Source organism: Salminus brasiliensis, chromosome 7, assembly GCF_030463535.1.
Source record: "Salminus brasiliensis chromosome 7, fSalBra1.hap2, whole genome shotgun sequence".
In the NCBI taxonomy this organism is placed as follows: Eukaryota; Metazoa; Chordata; class Actinopteri; order Characiformes; family Bryconidae; genus Salminus; species Salminus brasiliensis.
Window position 1 is genome coordinate 18358337 of NC_132884.1, and position 12202 is coordinate 18370538.

Sequence of the window (12202 nt, forward strand, 5' to 3'; positions counted from 1 at the left end):
TGTGTCCTTACCGATGCACCATCCTGTTTACTGTGAAACCCAATACGAGCTAGCCCTACCTATATCCTCTGAAACACTTAGACATGAAGAAGAACGTTTTTGACAAGGTGATGCACCTGGAGAGACTTATCGAGGAAGAGGCTCTACTTGTGGAAGAAATGAGACAACAGTGGAACCATCTAACAAGAACCTGCAGGGCTTTGAGGGACCAGGCTGGTGTGTTATCAGATGGCCTGGCCACACAGAGTGAGAAGTGAAATGAAAATACCCCCAAAAAAGCAGATCAGAATCATTTTCAGTTATAATTAGTTTTAAACAAATGTAGGTGATGATAAAAAGCATACAGTGATTATAAATCCAGTATGAAGATGAAATTCCAGACTCTTATGAAAGAACCATGAAACTACAGGGGCCAATTTCCTGCACAGGGATTAAGCTTAGTCTTGGACTATTTTTGGGTGTTCAATTGTGGGACAAGTTGGAATGGGAAGTAAACATGGACAAGCTGTACAAGAAAGGCCAAAGCCAGCGCTACTTTTTGAAGGCTGAGGTTCTTTGGTGTGACAACCTAGTTGCTATGAACTTTCTACAAATCTGTGGTGCCAAGTATCATTTTTCTGTGCCATTGTGTGCTGGGCAGCAATACTACAACAAAAGACCCAAACAGGCTGAACAAGATCATTAGACTGACTGACTCAGTCCTGGGCGCTAAACTGGACACAGTGGAGATGGTGCTGGAGAGGGTAATGGGATGTTGGCAAAGGTGTCTGTGATCATGAAGAACTCTCACCCAGTCCACAAAACACTACATGGACAGAGAGCACCCAATGGGCAGCAGACCTAACTGCAGGAAAAAACACTTTGACAGGTCATTTCTTCCTACAGCCATCAGATTGTACAAATCTACACTCCAATCCATCAAATTAATCTGTTACTCAGCATCATTGGACATCTGCATATCACCTGCACTGCATTTCCATCACAGCCTGTTCTGCTCTAGTCATCTTTTGCACAATACTGTGTGTTACAGCAGTTCTGCATTAAGTACTTAGTACTATACTGCAACTGTAAACGACCTCATCCGTGGATTACTGTTACCATCACACAGTAACATTAACTGTGACAGTAACTGTGGCTATGACTGTGGCAATAACTGTAACTGCAATACCTATATATGAGGGTTAGGGTCCTCTATAACAGAAATATGCTACAAAGCCATTCAGGGAAACTGAATATCTCTGTACCAGTCCTTGGTGTGGTAACGTCAGACAAAGCTGTAGACCACTAGAATAACCAGCTGTACTGAGTACTCCTCCTCTTCCCTGCCCGCTTCTCCAACTAAAGTATAAAACATAGCCAAAGTCAAAGCGTATAGTTGTGCAGTTGTGAGGACAACCCACTTGGAGGCCAGTAGACTCGACTTTTTTCCAAACTCAATCACCTTACACCACTTTACACTAGACCTGCACAGTTCAACAACATTAGAGACTGAGTGCATGTGCGCATAATGGAGATATCTGTCAGGGGGTCCAGCAATGTGTGGGTGTCTCATGTAAAATGCATTTTGCAGCATGTAATGTCTGGATAAATGAGTGTAATTAGTTCTATTAAAACATTAACAGCCCTCATTATCTAGCTCGCTGCCTCTTCTGTTTTACATTTATTATAGTCCTATTTTATTCGATTTATTACAATGGTCAGTGGCTTGTCTAGGCTTAGGTCTAAGCTAGATATAGGTTTTAATTTAAACTAATAAGATTATTTTGAATCTCTTCTGTCACATACGTGTTATTTGTGTAAAAATGACTGACATGAGCTCTACGAAGGACTGTCAGTTCATGGATGCAAACGTAGGGATGCAGTTACTGCACAGGACCTGGCCCCAGTTTGAACATAAGACAGCTCTCATTTGAACTAAATTTGTCCTCATTTCTGTGTAATAGAATGGCAGGATGTCATGCTTTGTATGTTTTTTACAGACACTGATATGACCCCTACCGAGTGAAGGATTTCAGTGGTATTTGTTTCATGGCATTATTTCCATTATTACATTCATGTCATGACATTTTCTATCTCTGTATTCTCCCCATCGTCTCATTCCAGGTTTATTAGCATTCCAATGGTTGTGAGCAGCCAGGCCTTCCATGTCTGCAGAAGAAGGCATATGCCTTCATGCCTTTCAAGCTTAGGACCAGTCCCCACCCCCCCCCCTTCCCCCCCAGGTAGACCCCAACTGTTTTCCATTGCCTGCACTCCTCCCCCCGATATGAATGAGACACATTTACATAAAATGTACTGTTATGGAGAGAATTGCAGAGAAGTGAAATCACACCTTATCCTCAAAATGGAGTTATGTAATAACTGAAAGTTTGGGAGAAGGACCACGCCCAAACTCTCCCCCTCTATTACTACGCGCTATAAAACCGCTCCTCTCCCTTCTCATTCTCGTGACGAAACTTGCATCCACCACCCCTGCTCCTCCTGATCCAATTTTACTCAACCTCTACCTGGCAAGGGGGGTCTGGCCTCGAATTCCATCTGCTCGAAGCCCCAGAACTCCAGCCTAAATTTCTCGAGTTGCCTCCTTGCCTCAGCTAGCTTGGTCCGCACTTGCAAACTGATTTATACTTAAATCATCATAGCAGCCACATACATTAATGTACAAATGTCAACAGGTACAGCGGCTGAGATGAATGAGCAGAAAGACTCATGAATGGATGAGTGGGGACACTGACTGACAGTTCAGTTGCCAGCAGGCCTGGCAAAAGCAGATGAACTGAAAAATATAATAGTACCAGCAGGAATGACCTCCTGTATCACTCCTTTACACACCAGAGGTGAAGATGTCTGTTTCGTCCAAACGGATTCCTTCTCTCTGTATAGGAGTGCACTTTTCTATTCAAGTGCATGGCTTCTGTGCCCTTAATAGTGAGTGAATTAGAGGCTGAATATTAAAGACATTGTATTAGACTCTTGAGTACAGAAAAAGTGAACTCCATAGAGAGGGAGAGTGTCCTTTCCTTCACATTACTTTATGAAGTGTAAGATAAACAAAGTCCACTGAAATAAATTTCTATCCAATAGAAATGAGAAATAGGTGCTGGGCATTTCTCGCCACCTATTGCAGGGCCTTCATCTGCCACACACCAACAGCATCAAGGGAATACTTAATAATTTAGTGTAATATTAGATACACACTGATGCACCTCCCCTTGACCCTGTACACCTCTGAGAGCAGCACTGAATTTAAGAGTCTTCTGTAGGTCTGCTGGTGGAAATGAAAGTGGTGTGCTTACACTTTTGCTGAGCATCTCCTGAAGATCACCTAGGAGTCCTTCAGAGGAAAACTCCAAGCACTGTTTCAGATGAAGCGGTGACAATGTACACCATCACAGGATGGATGGCATTAACCTCAAAATACACATAAGCTTCATTATGATGTTGCAAAAAAGTGTAGTGATGAAGGCAGTAGTGGAGAGTAAAGAACCTAGAACAGTCAGAAATATCTTATAATAGACTATAAAAGACACAACTATTCATATGAAGTTGGTTCATCACATCACATTTGATGGCTCTGCTGTTTTTCCCCATTACATTATTCCACTTACCCCCAAGAATCTTCCAAGAGCTTTTCAATAGTCATTCCCTCAGCTAGTTCTCCATGCTGCCAATGCAAAGGCTTTCATAAGGTCCTTCACGATCATCAAATCAGGTTTTTCAGGCAACACCTTATTGTGGGCCTCAGACATAGTATCCTCTCCAACAACGCATGATTTCCTCATCAAAGACACAAAATATCAGTCCCAACCATAAAAAGAGAATTACTCAAATCTCTCCAATACCAATATTACACCAACTACTCTTCTGTGATCAACCATAATAAAATCGTTCTTAAACAAACTTCCATAACTGTTCTCCTCATCATCCCTCAGAAAAGAGCTCTTCGCCATTAAAGCTTTGGTAACTTGGACATACTCTGCATTGGTGGGATACCTGCACATCAAGAGCAACAAAATGAATCAAATGTATCCAGTAATTCTGCTCATCTAATGGGGGGCATTTCACAAAGCAGGATTCCTCCGATTAGCGAGAAAACTTAAGCCCAGAGTCAAGCCTATCCAATACGTAAAGAGCTGAGGCACATTTTGTAAGGGGGTTCAGTTCCTAATCAACATCTGGCACTAGGAAGTGGCCACTGCATCATCTGAAAATGCCATCCACTGCCACATACCATATTACGAAAGTCTTGCCTCAGCACTGTGAATGACACTTTGGGTCTGTTTACTCCTGCCATAAAGAGCCGTAAATCCCAGAAACATCAAACAAGTTACAGCAGCTTCAAGAAAAATGACATTCACTGGTTTGATGGTGGCGTTACAGGAAAGCATTAAGCGTTTTTATTCAATAGCATCTGGTCTGTAGCATCTGTGTCCTACACACAAAATTCTTCTTTTTTTTGGTAATTTCTTGATCCTTCCTACTTCAAGAATTTTTTTTTACCAATCCTCACATATCTGGTAGCAAAATACCTGCAATATTTATAATTAATAATAATTATAATGAATAATGTCAACTTGTACATTTTGAACACTTTGACTTTGAACAAACCCATTTTAACAAAATCTGTTCAGCACATTATTTTGAGGGGGTATGTCAAGTTTGGTGGACATTTGTCACAAGAAAGCGAGGCCAATAGTACATAACTCTTAGAAACCATTCATCCAGTCAACCTGCAATTTTACATGCTGCATCTTTAGCCTGTTCTATAATAGTCTGACCAGAGGACTTGATATGTCAATTATTGTGGTTGGTATTAGCCAATCACATTCAAGCATACATTTGACATGATAAACATTCACCAATCAGGGTGCAACTTTATTTATTTATCAATGTAGGCATATTCTATTAACCAGTGAAGTTACCAGAAATGCCTTACAATAATGCTGTCATATGCTGTTTCCTATATGTTACATTTACAGATACACCAATCTTTTTCAGTTCCGATACCAATACATAAATTTATTGATCGATACACAGTACCGATCCGATACCATTGTTAAATAAATAAACTGTATACCTCACCATGTGGGAGAGATTTAAAGCATCAGGATTGATGTAAACATTATCTCACTAACTTTGTAAAATAGTTATAAATGTATTAAATTTCTATTTATTTGTCACTAAAATAAGAAACAATTGTGCAGGACCTTGGAACAGCATTCACCTTACAATGTGTTCATTTATTTATAAGTATTTATAGGAGACAGTCACACATGCCAGATTTAGTTCTTTTCAAAGGATACAAAAGTCTTCATATGAGATATGACTATTAACAGAATGTTTTTTAAGTTGAAAATGCAGTCATTTTGATGATTGGTTATGTGTATTGATTTGTAATTATCATTATCATTGGGCCTGTTGTGCTGGTTCTTTAGGTCTCATTGGGCCTGTTGTGGTTGGAACTTTAAGCCACTTGCCTATTGTCTATTTTCTATATTGGCATAAAGAAAATCCTTACTTAGGCCTACTTGAATCCATAGCTGACACTCGTGTGGCTCCAGTGTCGTGACTGTTTTTTTCATGGTAATTCCTACTCCATCCACTATGTGGCAGTACATTGGAAGTAGGCCAGGTTACAAGCCAAAAGGGAGGGAACTATGAAGCAGCAAGGTGGTTTAGATGTGGCTCACTTCAGGCCTCACTGTAATGAAGATCCTTACTGGTGGAACTATAGGTTCTAACACTCACTGTAAGTTTGCTATCATTTAATTCTTTCTATATTCAGTCAAGCTTTGTGTATGTTTTATTCATGAGGTTTTGTGCTGTTCTGCTTTTGCAGAAAGCTTCACTTTTGTCTTGTTTTCTGTTTGTTTGTTTCTCTATTTGCAGTCCTTACAACTAACTTGCTCTTCTTTTGGACATTGGGATAAACTTTACACACAGAAGACAAATGTATCACTCCTGAATTGACTCTCAGCTACTCAAACCAGGGATTTCCATGGTTCAGACTTTCCTTTCACAAGGAAACATCCAGGATTATAAACTGTTTTCAGAAAGAAGGATGTCTGAAATACAAACCACTTTGTGAGAGCTTGGCACAGCATTCACCTTACAATGTATTCATTTATTTATAAGTATTTATAGGAGACAGTCACACATGCCAGTTGAAAATGCAATCATTTTGATGATTGGTTATGTGTATTGATTTGTAATTATCATTATCATTGGGCCTGTTGTGCTGGTTCTTTAGGTCTCATTGGGCCTGTTGTGGCTGGAACTTTAAGCCACTTGCCTATTGTCTATTTTCTATATTGGCATAACAAAAATCCTAAAACTTAGGCCTACTTGAAGCCATAGCTGACTCTCGTGTGACTCCAGTGTTGTGACTGTTTTTTTTCATGGTAATTCCTACTCCATCCACTATGTGGCAGTATATTGGAAGTAGGCCAGGTTACAAGCCAAAAGGGAGGGAACTATGAAGCAGCAAGGTGGTTTAGATGTGGCTTCATGAGGTTTTGTGCTGTTTTGCTTTTGCAGAAAGCTTCACTTTTGTCTTGTTTTCTGTCTGTTTGTTTCTCTATTTGCAGTCCTTACAACTATTATGGACATTGGGATAAACCTTACACACAGAAGACAAATGCATCACTCCTGAATTGACTCTCAGCTACTCAAACCAGGGATTTCCATGGTTCAGATTTTCTTATCACAAGGAAACACCCAGGATTATAAACTGTTATCAGAAAGAAGGATGTCTGGAATACAAACCACTTTGTGAGAGCTTTCCAACTCCTATGCTTTGGATTGTTTCTATGGACTTCAAGTAAGTACCGTTAATAAGAGGGTGAGTACAGACAAAATTTTACCCACCTTCAAGCACTAGTGAGCAGTCCACAAGAAATCTGCAGGCTCTCTTAAGTACTTGTTTTGTAAATTGTGATCTGGCTATTCTAAGGGTAGTAGTATATTTCAGATGTCTCTCTACACTACAACTGATTTTGGATTTATATGCTTTATGGATGTTTAACTGGAACAATATTACATTAAAATGGTTAAAATAGGCAGTCACAGTAGTGATTTATTCATTATGAAAATGCGCTACATGCATGTTTAGAACCTCTAAAGTGCTAAAAAAAAAAAATCTGTTCGTAGAAGAAGTTAAGGTTTGTCATTGATTTTCATTTCTTCTCTGTTCTTCAGTAGGTTTGTTTGTCTTTATAACCAACACCAGCAGCTCTTTATCTCTGAGAGTTTTTGGTTTCCGCACATTTTTTTGTCTTTTACCATCAACAGCACCTGTTGCAGGAATTCTGGCTATTCTGATTAAATGTCCTTGTCAAAATGGAAAGACTGGAAATGTTGAGAAAATATAATGAGTGTAGTTTCTCTGTTCTCCATCGTTTTTTTTTAAAGTCATGTTTGAGATTTTAGGACATTGTTTGTGAGTGAGAGGAGGGGCAAAGTGAACATCTAATGATCCAATATCAAACTAAGTTGACTGAGCTTTCCAAACTCAAGGTTCTCAAACTCAAATGTGCTTGGATGTACAAACAAGTGACTGTGTTTTTAGCTCATTAGTAAGACAGCCCGATTCATGTGAAGTTTCATTTACTAGTGTTTGCAAATGAAGCTTCTCTTAGTCTGAGAAATATGTGGAAATAGTACCACCAGTTAAAGTGATGAAATTGGGTATGACGTCCGGTCCTCGATCACAGAGAAAGGCTTCACCTCTGCTGCCTGGAATCTGTTGTGCTCTCCGAAAACATCGAGAAGGTGCTACACCAAGACCTTTCCCAGTCACACCAGTCAGGTAAGTGATGGTTTAATTTATTCAAATCTTTTTTCAGTCTAATGATTTTTAGTTGCTGGACCAGGAATAAAAATAGTTTATTTCTAGTGTCTTTTGGACCTAAAAGGAGAACTTCTGTTTTGTTACTGTTAAGAAGAAAGAAGTTATGTGACATCCAGAGTTTTATATCCTTTACACAGTCCTCCATTTTCTTTAATCTAAATTTATCAACATGTTGGGCTGATATATAGAACTGTGTGTCATCTGCAATGGCAATGGAAATTATAACTGCCCAGTGGTAACATGTATAATGTAAATAATAGAAGTCCTAAAATAGAGTATTGTGGAACTCCATATCTTACTTGATAAATGATAAATCTTTTATCTTTATAAACTGATAGTGTTCCGTTAAATATGATTTGAACCACGGTAGGGCTGTTCCTGTGATTCCAACCATTTTCTCTAATCTTTCTAGTAGAATAGTGTGAACTATTGTATCAAAGACTGCACTGCGGTCTAGTAGGGCTAATAAAGATACGTAGCCTTGATCAAAGGCAAGAAAGAGATCTTTGTAATCTTCACTAGGGCTGTCTCTGTGCTATGATGGGGTCTGAATCCAGATAGGAATTTCTTATTCATGGATGGACTAGGAGATTTGGTTTCTTAATTAAAGGTTTCATGACTGCTAATTTAAGGGTTTTGGGTACATGCCCTAAGCTAAGGGATGAATTTACTATTGTTAAAAGAGGTCTGATTATAATTGGGAGCATTTCTTTTAGTATTTTAGAGGGAATTGGGTCAAGTGTACAGGTTGTGCAATTTGCTGAGGAAATCATTTTTTCTAGTTCTGGCTGTGGAAGTGGGTAGAAGGCTTCCAGCCTTTATTCTACAACCAAGTTATGTTCTAAAGCAGCTATACCAGGCAATTTTGATTTAAGGTCAAATGTTTGATTTAATAAGGAGTGTTGGAGTTGTTGTTTAATGCTTTCTATTTTATTATTAAAATAGTCCATAAAAACGTTACTGATTAAATAAGCTGGAATCTTGGGACACTTGGGTCGTCCGCCATTTTCGCTCTAGTTTCTGCGCTGTTTGTTTTAAGGTACGAGTTTGATCACTGTACCACTGTGCGAGCAGAGCCACTTTGTCTAAGGTTAATTGAAGGGTATTTTATAGACCGTTTGTTAATCTATCTAGCTATGTTTAATCTAACTGAGTGTAAGCTAAGGTCGGTAGGTCTGGGAGGTTTTTAGTAAACTGTACAGCGGTCATTGGGTTATTGCATGCTTCAGAAAGTGGCAAGGGGCCAAATTAACATTTTGCCTAAGATGTAGCTCATAGGAGATTAGATAATGGTCTGATGTTACTAAGCTTTGAGGTAGAATATTTAGATTTTCAATGCTAACACCCAGGGTCAGGACTAAATCTAGGGTATGATTACAGTAATGTGTGGGTCCAGTTACAGTTATCTAAGATTGATGCAAGGGCCTTTGTTAATGGATCATCTGCTTTTTCAAAATGAATATTAAAGTCTCCTACTATTATAACTTTGTTGTTGCACACTGCCAAGTCTGCAGCAAAATCACTCAATTCTTTTAAAAATTCAGAGTGTGGTGCTGAAGGCCTACAAATAATAGTGTGAATGCATTTTTATTTGTGGCTGGATTTGATATATTAACGTAGAGAATCTCAAACAAAGTGAATTTGATAGTGTTTTTGAATATCAAGCGTTTTCTGGTAGATTATGCATACTCCACCTCCTCTGCCTGATAATCTAGGGCTATGTACATATTTATAACCTATGGGGGTGGCTTCATTTAGTGCTAAGTATTGATCAGGTCTAATACAGGTTTTCAGACATCTGTAGTAGAGATGTATTCATTCTCCATCTACCTCTTCTAAGCCTGTCTGAATGTATATTCACACAAAGCTAAACAGGTGCATGGTCCGACAGGGAAAAAGCATTGATAGTGCTATCAATGATATTATTGGTTAGACTCTGGGAGATCAAAATCAAGGTCAAGTCTTGGGTAGAAATTATGGCAGTGGTAGTAAAATGTGCATTCCTGGTTTCTAGGATTGAATCAGGTCATTGTCCACCATCAGCATGTGAATGGCAGCTCTATCCTTCGGCGTTGAGGTACCTGATTATTTACTTTTATCTAATATCCCATTTAAGACCTAATTGAAGTCTCCTGCCAAAAGCATTTGTCCTTGGGCATTTCCCAATTTATTAACTCCATGAAAGAAAGATGGATCCTCCATGTTAGGAGCATAGATATTACACAGTGTTATTTACCCCCCCCCCCCCCCCCCCCCCATTTATATTGGCTTCTATTTAAATAACTCTACCATTAATATCCTTATACTCTCTCAGCAAAGTTCAACCTCCTATGGACCAAAATAAGAACTCCATAAGAACCATTAATATTCCAGGAACATTAACATTAGCACTATTTGCCATTCATATGATAAGATAACAAAACTGAAATAAAAGATTGGCATAGCAATCGTTCCATGCCATCTGACCTTCCTAATTTCAAAATATAGGCTACTGCTTTTGTACCAGTGAACATTATTAGGATACCTGTAATTCTAAATAGAACCAGCATAGCCAAACAGGCCAACAAAAATCTTTTCTCCACAGCAGAGGAGAGAACATGAACAGAAAAATGTCTCCAGTAGCCAGCTGAGGATTCTCTTCTTGTTAAATTCATGTCCACAAAACTAACAACAAAGAGAAAAAAGGAAGAAAAAAAAGAAGAGAACTTAACTTAGGTCAGTGGAATGTCTGAGACGTCTACTAGGTTATAGCCTAAACAGCTACACAAAGCTATCCAGACCAATCATACCTCTCAGTCTCCTTGTGCTAGTGGATGTTTTATAGTTTATTCTCCATCAGTAACTTGCTTCTCTATGTATTTGACAGCTTCTGTTGTGACGTCAAACTTTGTTTCTCCTCTTCCACGCAAACTGGAGCACTGCAGGAAAGACTAAAGGAAACCTCACTTTCTTGTCACGCAGCAGCTGTTTCGCCAATCAGAACGTTTTCCTCCTCTCAACCAGCTTCTTCGACATGTATGGAAACAAGGAAATGTTGCTTCCACTCCACACTACACCTCCTTTCTCCCTCGCAGCTTTTAAGACATTATCTCTCGTGGTTGAACGCAGAGAGGATCAATCTCTGAGGCTGGTCTTCATGCGGACGAGATCTGGGAGAGCAGTGTGCTCTTTCAATTTGAATTTGTTGTTAATGTGCATGTGCAGGCCCTCTGGGAGTATCTTTTCAATGCATACAATCAAGTTCTCCCCTTCAATGCCCTCTTTTAAGCCCAACAATCTGACATTATTGTGGCAGCTCCTATTTTCCAGATCTTCCACACGGCTCTCCAGAGTATCTATGCGCTTGCCATGCAGCTCATGGCCATTCACCAGTTGTTGAGTGGCGTCTTCCAAGTTGGAGATTGCCCTTCCTCCTCTGCTAGTCGCCCCTGCATGCCGTTTTTCATTTCTTCTGTAGTCTCCTTAATCATTGACGCATCATAAGCAACTGTTTGCAGCATCAAGCTCATTCTACTCACTTCGGCAAGGATGTGTTCCAAATTAGCATTCTGTCCCGTTTCAGGCTAGCATCACCTGGTTCGGTAGCAGCTGCCCCTTCCCTCATGAAGGCTTAAAATATTTTGAAGATGAAGACATGTTCTTATGGATGAATGGTTTCGAACAGTAGAAAGTTTGATAATGAAATACTGTGTTTACTTTCAAGGAATATGGTGGCCATGGAGAGGCACTGGGAGCATCTGCGTGACCAGGGCCAGCCCAAGACTTTATGGGGCCCTAAGCAGATTTTCATTTGGGGCCCCCATACCACTACCTTAGCACCAGATGCTTCATCGTTCCGTATGCTGCACTGTGTGTGTATCGTACCCATTAGCATTATTTGTAATTAGCTTACATCGTACACAAAAATGTTCTAATTAATTTTCACTTTTAAATACAGAGTGATGTATACATGTTCAGTATCATTAGCAGACAATACACTGCATTTACAGTAAACAAGTTAATGAGATTTTTCTTAATTTTTTCTTCAACAGATGAAGAAAAGTGTGAGAAAGGCACCTATTATTGGCAGGTCCCCTAACTCTGACCACCTCTGCATATTGCGCAATTCCCTTTTTCCCTGGGCCAGAAAAAAGAAAAACAAAAAGGAAGTGGAAGGCCTAAGGTGGGAGCTGATGTTTATTTATTTTTTTCTTTGAGCGATTTGCTGAGAGAGATATTGTTCAACGCTGAAGCAACTGGGTCTTTATCAACTTTGTCTATGGCTCTGCATGCTCCAGCAGAGAGGGCAACTACTCCAGACAGTGTTCTCATTGTCGGAGATTTTATTGTAAGACCCTATTAAATATCGGGGCC

The 12202-nt window shown here is 39.5% G+C and overlaps 1 pseudogene; it reads right to left on the minus strand.

The window, feature by feature from the left end:
• Window positions 1-12202, minus strand: part of LOC140559610 (general transcription factor II-I repeat domain-containing protein 2-like) — a 372516-nt pseudogene that overhangs the window by 191738 nt on the left and 168576 nt on the right.